The sequence below is a fragment of the Pteronotus mesoamericanus genome, unplaced genomic scaffold (assembly GCF_021234165.1).
Source record: "Pteronotus mesoamericanus isolate MK-2021 breed Mesoamerican mustached bat unplaced genomic scaffold, CSHL_Meso_final scaffold_54, whole genome shotgun sequence".
Lineage (NCBI taxonomy): Eukaryota > Metazoa > Chordata > Mammalia > Chiroptera > Mormoopidae > Pteronotus > Pteronotus mesoamericanus.
The window spans coordinates 1,932,597-1,940,534 of record NW_026555321.1 but is presented as its reverse complement, the minus strand read 5'-3'; the positions used below and the strand labels follow the sequence as shown (position 1 = coordinate 1,940,534).

At 49.3% G+C, this 7,938-nt stretch overlaps 1 non-coding gene across 1 annotated transcript; it reads left to right on the top strand.

Moving 5' to 3' along the window:
* The first annotated feature begins 567 nt into the window (after window positions 1-567).
* On the top strand, window positions 568-732 carry LOC129061138 (U1 spliceosomal RNA). Its single transcript, XR_008528101.1, has one exon. It is a non-coding gene; the product is annotated as a U1 spliceosomal RNA (small nuclear RNA).
* The last annotated feature ends 7,206 nt before the right edge of the window (window positions 733-7,938 follow it).

Here is a 7,938-nt window from a genome sequence, read left to right as displayed (position 1 = left end):
ATCTTAAGTTTTTGGTTACTTTGAAAAATGCTCCCTGATCATTGTGAAAAACAGAGATAACTCATTTAAAAAATGCAGTCACCCTATGATTTTTATATGTAGGAGTCTTTTTTTAATTTTAATTTTTATTTTTATTTTTGCTTTGCCCTGACTGGTTTGGCTCAGTGGACTGAGTGCCGGCCTGCAAACCAAAAGGTCGCCAGTTCAATTCCCAGTCGGGGCACATGCCTGGGTTGTGGACCATGTTGCCAGTTGGGGGCATGAGAGGCAACCGATTGATGAGTCTCTCAGACATTGATGTTTCTCTCCCTCTTTTCCCCCCTCCCTCCCCCTCTCTCTAAAAATAAATAAATAGCCCTGGCTGGTGTGGCTCAGTGGATTGAGTGCCAGCCTGTGAACTGAAGGGTCGCTGGTTCGATTCCCAGTCAGGGCACATGCCTGGGTTGCAAGCCAGGTCCCCAGTAGGGGGCGCACAAGAGGCAACCACACACATGGATGTTTCTCTCCCTCTCTTCCTCTGTCCCCTTCTCTAAAAAATTAAATAAATAAAATCTTTTTAAAAAACTAATGCTTACCTGGCAGGGGGAGATACCATGATCACGAAGGTGGTTTTCCCAGGGTGAGGCTTATCCATTGAGCTCCGGGCGCGCTGACCCCTGCGATTTCCCCAGATGTGGGAAACTCGACTGCAGAATTTGTGGTGGTGGGGGGCTGCGTTCGCGCTCTCCCCTGGTCAAATAAATAAATAAATAAATCATTTTAAAGAATCATTTTTTTACATTGTTATTCTGCAGTTGTCCCAATTCTTCCCCCTGTGCCCTCCCCCACCCCGCCGCTCCCACCGTCACTTCCTGCACTGTTGTCCATGTCCGTGGGTCATTCGTACACATTCCTTGTCTAGTCCCCTTCCCCGTCTCATCCCCGTCCCGCATCCGCTCTGGCCGCTGTCGGTCTGTTGCGTGTTTCCATGCCTGCCGGAGACTGTCACGGTAAGTGAAGTAAGCCAGTTGGGGCATACTGGCTTGTTTCCATATGGTCTCACCTATGACAGGAATCCAATGAACAAAATAAATTAACACACAAAATACATGTAGAAGTTTTGTTGGTATACAACAGTGTTTCAATTGTCTCAACGTTTCAATGAGGAGTCCCAGCAGAACAAACTTTAAAATGTAAATACTGGGCAGAGCTTAGAATTTTTCTCTGGACCAGATCACGTCAGCCTCCCCCGGTGGGACTTGATTATTTGGGCCCAGATGCAGCAGATTCCTGAGGTCGCTCCCCAGTGTCACGCGTGTGTCCCTCTGATGGAAGGAGCACCTCATCGTGGAACCTGGGCAAATCACCATCTAGTCCCATTCCGGGTGCTGCCACGTTCTCAGGCCGAGCCTGGGACCCTGCCTTCTGCTCCATTTACGCTCGAGGGGTCTGTTAGTCTGCGGGATGGCTGCTGGGGGTGAAGGGCCGGCCTGGGGGCGGTGGTCCGCTGCCGGAAGCCCCCTCTGGGGGAGGAACTCGTCTCCTCCTGGGACATCTTTACTTTGGTCTCTGGATTGACACTCTTGACATCAATATATATTTTTCCCCCAGAAAACTTAAGGTTCTGTATTAATACACGTAACCTGATTACAGGAATATGAGGGAAATGAGTTACTCCTATGTAACTATTGATATGTTTTATCTTTTTCTAATACTCTTTTGACAACAGATGTGAAAAAATAATCCACAGCTATTATAAAAAGGAAGTAGCTAAGACAAGAAAAGGAATGACCTCTATTGTCTAATGGAAATATTTGTTTAACGTTCATTTACATGTGATTTATTTTTCCATCAATTAGCACAGTTCTCTTTTCTGTCACTACCTAGAGCAAGACAATTGCCTTTTCAACATTTCTACCCATCAGATATTTGCAAATAATTGTTTTTCCCCACAGACCTCTCCTTTTTAAAAATGTTTGTTTATTTTTATATGTTGGTTTTGGGTGTACAGCTTAGAGGTCAGATACTCAGACACTTTACATAGTGTTCCCCTCAATCTTTTCAGTACCCCAATTGCTACCATACGTAGTTATCACAGCGTTATTGACTATGTTTCCTGTGCTTCCCCAACTTCCCCGTGACTTTTGTAGCCCCGCATTTGTGCTTCTTAGTCCCTTCCCCCCTCTCACCTGTGCCCCGATCCGCCCTCCCCTCCGGCAGCCTCTAGTTCTCTCTGTATCTCTGAGCCTGTTGCAGTGTTGTCTGTTTGCTTATTTTCTTCAGATTCCACATATAAGTGAAATTATATATTTGTCTTTGATTTATTTCACTGAGCATAACACCCTCTCAGTCCATCCATGTTATCACAAATTGGTAAGGCTTCATTCTTTTCATGGCCGAGTAATATTCCATCGTACATATGTACCATTTTTTTATCCACTTGCCTATTGATGGGCACTAAGGTTGCTTCCACAGCTTGGTCGGTGTAAATAACGCTGCATTGAACATAGGGTACACATATTTTTTCAAATTAGAGTTTTGGGTTTCTTTGGATAAATCCCCAGAAGTGCAATTGCTGGATCATAAGGCAGTTCCATTTTTAATTTTTTGAGGAAACTTCACACCATTTTGCATAGTGGCTACACCACTCTGCATTCCCAGCAACAGTGCACCAGGGTTCCCTTTTCTCCACAGCCTCACCAGCACTTGCTACTCTAACAGGTGTGATATCTCATTGTGGTTTTAATTTACATTTTACTGACAATTGGTCATGTTGAGCATCTTTTCATATGTTCATTGGGCATCTGTATGCCCCCTTTGGAGAAGGGTCCATTCCGATCCTCTGTCCGTTTTTAAATTGAATTGTTTGGATTTTTGGCGTTGAGCAGTATGAGTTCTTTATAAGTTTTGGATATTAACCCCTTATCAGATGTACCATTGGTGAACATATTCTCCCATTTAGTGGGGTGTATTTTGTTTTATCTTTTTGATGATTTCTGTTGCTGTCGTGACACCAATATTATATGCAGCAAAGGTGGAGCTTACACAAGTGGCACAGGTCGAATGGGTGTGCCAGTCCCTTAAACACCTGCCAGCAGTCTGACCTTGTAGCTTGACCTCCAGGACTTGAAATAGAGCCCAGCAGGAGGGACTTGAGGGAACGTCTCCCTGCAGAGCTGGGCTCAGCAGCAGCCCTCCCCTTGGAATTGCCCTGCGTGTGGTCCTGTCACCCACATTCCCTAGTCTCATCCTTGTGCGTAACTAATGTCATTGACATCAACATCATGAATCTCAAATTCCCCATCAGCCGCCCACGCTGGCCCCATTACTGCACCAGGGTCTGCTGCTGCGGGTCCTGCTCCCGCCCTCTCACCCCCCGCCCCTGCCCGTTCTGGGCCCTCCTGGCACCCCCCCCCCCTTCCTCGATGCTCAGCCTAAGTTGTCCCCGGGGGGCGGGTCAGGGGAGGCCTCACAAGCATGGACCTCCTGCCTGCCCCCTGTGCCCAGCCCCCATCGGCCTGCTTTTCTGGGCATCATGGAGGTTATCATGGGATCCAGTGCTGTCTTATCTCATCCAGCCCGACCTCCCGAGACCCACGGAGAGGGCCAAGCAGGATGGACTGTGCTTTGGCACGGGCCCTGTGGAATTTGGGCAGAGGAGGTGGGTGTGGGGCCTCTCTTTTGAGTTCCTGAGCATGCCAATATGGCATCGGGGTGGTCGGCCCCCCGAGTATGCAGGACCTCTAGGGGGTCACAGTGGCCTAAGGTCACACCAATAGACTCCAAACCCGTGTCTCAGCTGCAGACACCGCGCCAACAGCCTGCAGCTCCGTAGGCCTCCAGTGTCGGGCTGCGGGCTCTCAGGCCAGATGGGGCCGCAGAGCTTCTCTTGTCCAGGGGTCTCACGTTTCCCCCACCACCCCAATTTTGTTTTGAAAATCTTCAGCCTACAAAAATTTGAAAGAAGAGCACAATGAATGCTCTCTGTCTCAATATTTTGTCTCGTTTGCTTTACTTTTTCTTGAACCATTTAAAAGTAATTCATTGTTTTAAAAAAGCTGTAGATACAGTACTAGACTTTTTAACACTTTGGCCTGTATCACGTCAGAATAAATTCATTCCCCTATATTTCCAAAATACTATTATTATCACATTTAAGAACATTACCAAGAACTCAGCATCATCTAATAAACAATCTCTCTTAAAATTTGCCTGGGTGTCCCCAAAATATCTTTATACTTTAAAAAAATCTAGGCATCCATCAAAGTTCATAGATTGTATTTTGTTATGTCTAGCCTCAGCCCAGACTCTCCAATCCCAACCTTGAAGGTTTTTTGTTTTTGTTTTTGTTTTTTTTTTTTAGTTTTATTTATTTATTTTTAGAGAGAGGGGAAGGAAGGAAGAGAGGAAGAGAAACATCAATGTGTGGTTGCCTCTCATGTGTCCCCTACTGGGGACCTGGCCCACAACCCAAGCTTGTGCCTTGATTGGGAATCAAACCTGAAACCCTTTGGTTTACAGGCTGGTACTCAATCCACTGAGCCACACCAGCCAGAGCTCACTCTTGAAGATTTTGATTCAATAGATCTGATGTGAGGCCTGAATCTATTTTAAACAAGCAACACTGGTGATTCTGATGACCAACCAGGATTGGGAACCAGACCAAGCCCTGCTTTGCCCCCACGCTTCCCAAACACACATCCCCCAGATAGGCGTGCTGTGGCAAGCAGGTGATCTTTGGAGCTTGTGACTATTAAGGAAGAGCTTGCTCCCCTTGGTACCCAATGTCCTTTGTAGTAGAGCTTCATAACATTAAGCTGGAAGCTCCCCCATAACTCCCACCCATCGACGACAGGCCCATTCCAGGCTACACAGCTGGCTGGCATCTGCTTCACCTGATAGCCCTTTAGAGCTAGGAGGCTCCTAAAGACACCAGGGCATCTCATTTCGTGCTCAGGTGTTTGTGGATCTCAGGACCTTCATCGAGATTTTACATGCCCTCGTGGTGTGGCAGTCACGTCTGGGCAAAGCATTCAGGCTACGGTGATAGCAGGGCTGACCTGAGTGGGGACTGACCTCTCCTGTTAAGGACACTCCGTGCTTCTCATTAGGTCATCGGCTCCTGCGGAACTTGCTCCTGCTAACTGCTTCGGGGCCCGTTCACGTGATCACTGTCCCATGATGCACTTACATAGTCAGTTTTGAGGGCACGAATCTGGGATTGTGTGTATGCCCGACTGTCGAGATTTCATTTTATTATAGTTTCTACCCACCTTCAAGCAAGTTCACATTCTTCATGATCCCAATTTGAGGCCATCTGACGTGTTAACTGTGCCTCCCGGCTTTGAGAGTGCAGATTGGATAAACAAGCCTTCAATGCGTCCGTTAAAAACATTGAACAAGACAGAGCCAAGGAAGATTCTTCTGGTAAAAAAAAAAAAAAAATTCATTTTACATGGCAACCTGCTTCATGCGCCCAGCAAATTTCGTGGGATAATAATGTGGTATTTTCTTTTTTTTTTCTTAAAAAAAATGTTTTTTATAATGTGGTATTTTCTTTAAGTTCAAGCTGCTCTTATTAAAAACAAAAGAAAACAAAACAAAAACTCTAAATTGATTGCACAATGCAGAAACAGGGCTCCGTCACAATTTGCCTGTGTCACTCTGAGGCAGGGACAGTGCCTGCTGCATCTCTGAGTGCACAGAGCGTGGCTGGGCCAGCTCCGTATGTACTGGACGTGTAGCCTGTACGGAGGCATACACTTGGGTCCCCATCCCATCTTCCCACTGACCAGCTGGGCAGTTTTGGCAACTGACTTCATCCTTCTGAATCAAGTTCCTCATCTGGGGACAGGTTGAGCATTAAGATGACATGTAGTTTGCCGACCCTTTTGATAAATGGTAGCCAGTTACTGTGAATTTTTGGGGGTGATTATCAGTTACTACCGTAGACAATGTGTCCCCCCAAAATTCGTATGTTGAAACCTAGTCCCCAGTGTGATGGTTTTAGGAGGTGGGGCTCTGCCCTCGTGAATAAGATTAGCGTTCTTATAAAAGAGACCCTCGGAGAGCTCCTTTGTGCCTTCCATCACGTGAGGGGACACTGCGGAAAGAGAGCTGAACCAGAAAGCTGGCCCTCACTGGACACCCAATCTGCCAGCACCGTGCTCTTGGACTCCTCAACCTCCAGAACTATGAGAAATGCATTTCTGTTTATAAGCCACCCAGTCTACAGTATTTTGTTATAGCGGTTCGAGGAGACAAAGACTGACGGATGAAAAGTCATCTTGTCCTGAGTAAGAGAGCCAGAGCCTGGCTTGAGTTTGGCGCTAAGTTCCGGACCAGGTGGGAACATCTCCCTCTGTCTCGAATCCTAGGGCTGTAAAATGTGTTGCTACCAACCTTTTGACCAGGTCAGTGCTTTTGCAGTTTGCAAAGTGCTTTCACATCAGACTTTATTAGTCTGCCATTCAAATAGCTGCTATTCCTCCCACTTCACAAATGAAGACACAAACTCCAGGAACTGAGGACCTAGAAACTTTTCTGGCTCCCACTCTAACGTTTGTCTTTTTGCTCCGCAAGGTTGTTGGTTAATTGCTTCGTAATTCTGTCCGTCTTGCATTTACTCATCTTAGGCCTGTTAACGAGGCCCTGTTAACTCCTGGAGGCAGGCAAAAAATGGAGTTGACTCCTTCCAGGGGCCTCCAGAGGGTTCTGTAAATAGCGCATGCTCAAAACACGTTTTGGAATGAGCAACAAGTCAGACACATCGAGCTTCTCCTGCCTAAGTCCCACCGTGCGCATGGGAGGGGGAAGGGCAGGGACTGGGGCCCAGCTGTGGCTCAGCACCCGGCAGGGACCGGCTAGGCACCAGCTAGGAGAGAGCGAGAAGGGCTGCCCCAAGGCATCGAGGAGGCAGGAAGCCGCCCGCCCGTTGGTCTGTAAGTCTCCCTCCAGGACACTGGCCCTGCGCCTGTGGGCGGGCAGGTGTCAATGGAGGGGAGCCAGGCCCTGTGTCTCGGATAGCGCCCCGGGGTGCTGAGCATTGCTCCCTGCAGGCTGGAGTCCCCAGGGCCCACGGTCAGGCCCCGTGAGGTCTGCCTGCTGGTCTGCGCAGCCTGCCCCGTGGGAAGACGAGCAAGGAGGCAGCCCTCAGAGTGCTGAGCAGTGGCTTCCGTGCGCTTGGCCCTGGGGGAAGCCGAGCTAAAATTAGGTCCTCCAGCTGTGTGCAGGTGTGTAACCCCGCCCTCCCCACCCCCCGCCCCCCGCCGGGGGCTTGGAATGATCCTCGCCCTCTCCCTCCCGCCGCCCCAGTTTCTCCACAGGCACAGGATGAACTGTCCTCCCTCTGATGATGCCAGGGGGCCTTTCCGCCAGAATGTCCTCTAAGGCTGCACGTGTGGCGACAGTGGCAGGCAGGGGCTGTGAGTGTGCCAAGCTTCCGCAGCGTCTCTGAGGCCTTGGTGCAGCTGGGGCCCAAGCGGCTCCTTCTTAGGCCACCAGACACCACGGTGTTCTAATTCCCTACCACCACCCAGCATGGGACCCGACAGTCCCCACTGCCTCCCAGTTCTGTGCTTTGTGCCCCTCTCACCGCTCGGCCCCTCCCTGCCCACTCCTTTAACCCCTTGCCATCTATTGCCGTTCTGACACAGGTGGAGCCCTCGGGCCGTACCCAAGGTCAGCGGACTACGGGACACTGTGACGTGTTTGTGCCCTCTCCCTACGGGAGGCTGAAATTGGAATAGATGGGTGCTCCTCCGGGATAAATGTGCCCCTCACATCGCCTTCACTGTGGCCTTGGGACCCTGCCTTGCTCTGGCCTCGGGTCCCAGACTAGCTCCGCTCCTGTGAGTACTTGCAAGGCGATTTTAGGTGAGGGGCGTCTCCTTCCTCCTAGTTTCCCTATTGGTGAAACGAGGGTTGAGGGTCGCGCTGGACAGCCCCGGGGTCCCTCCC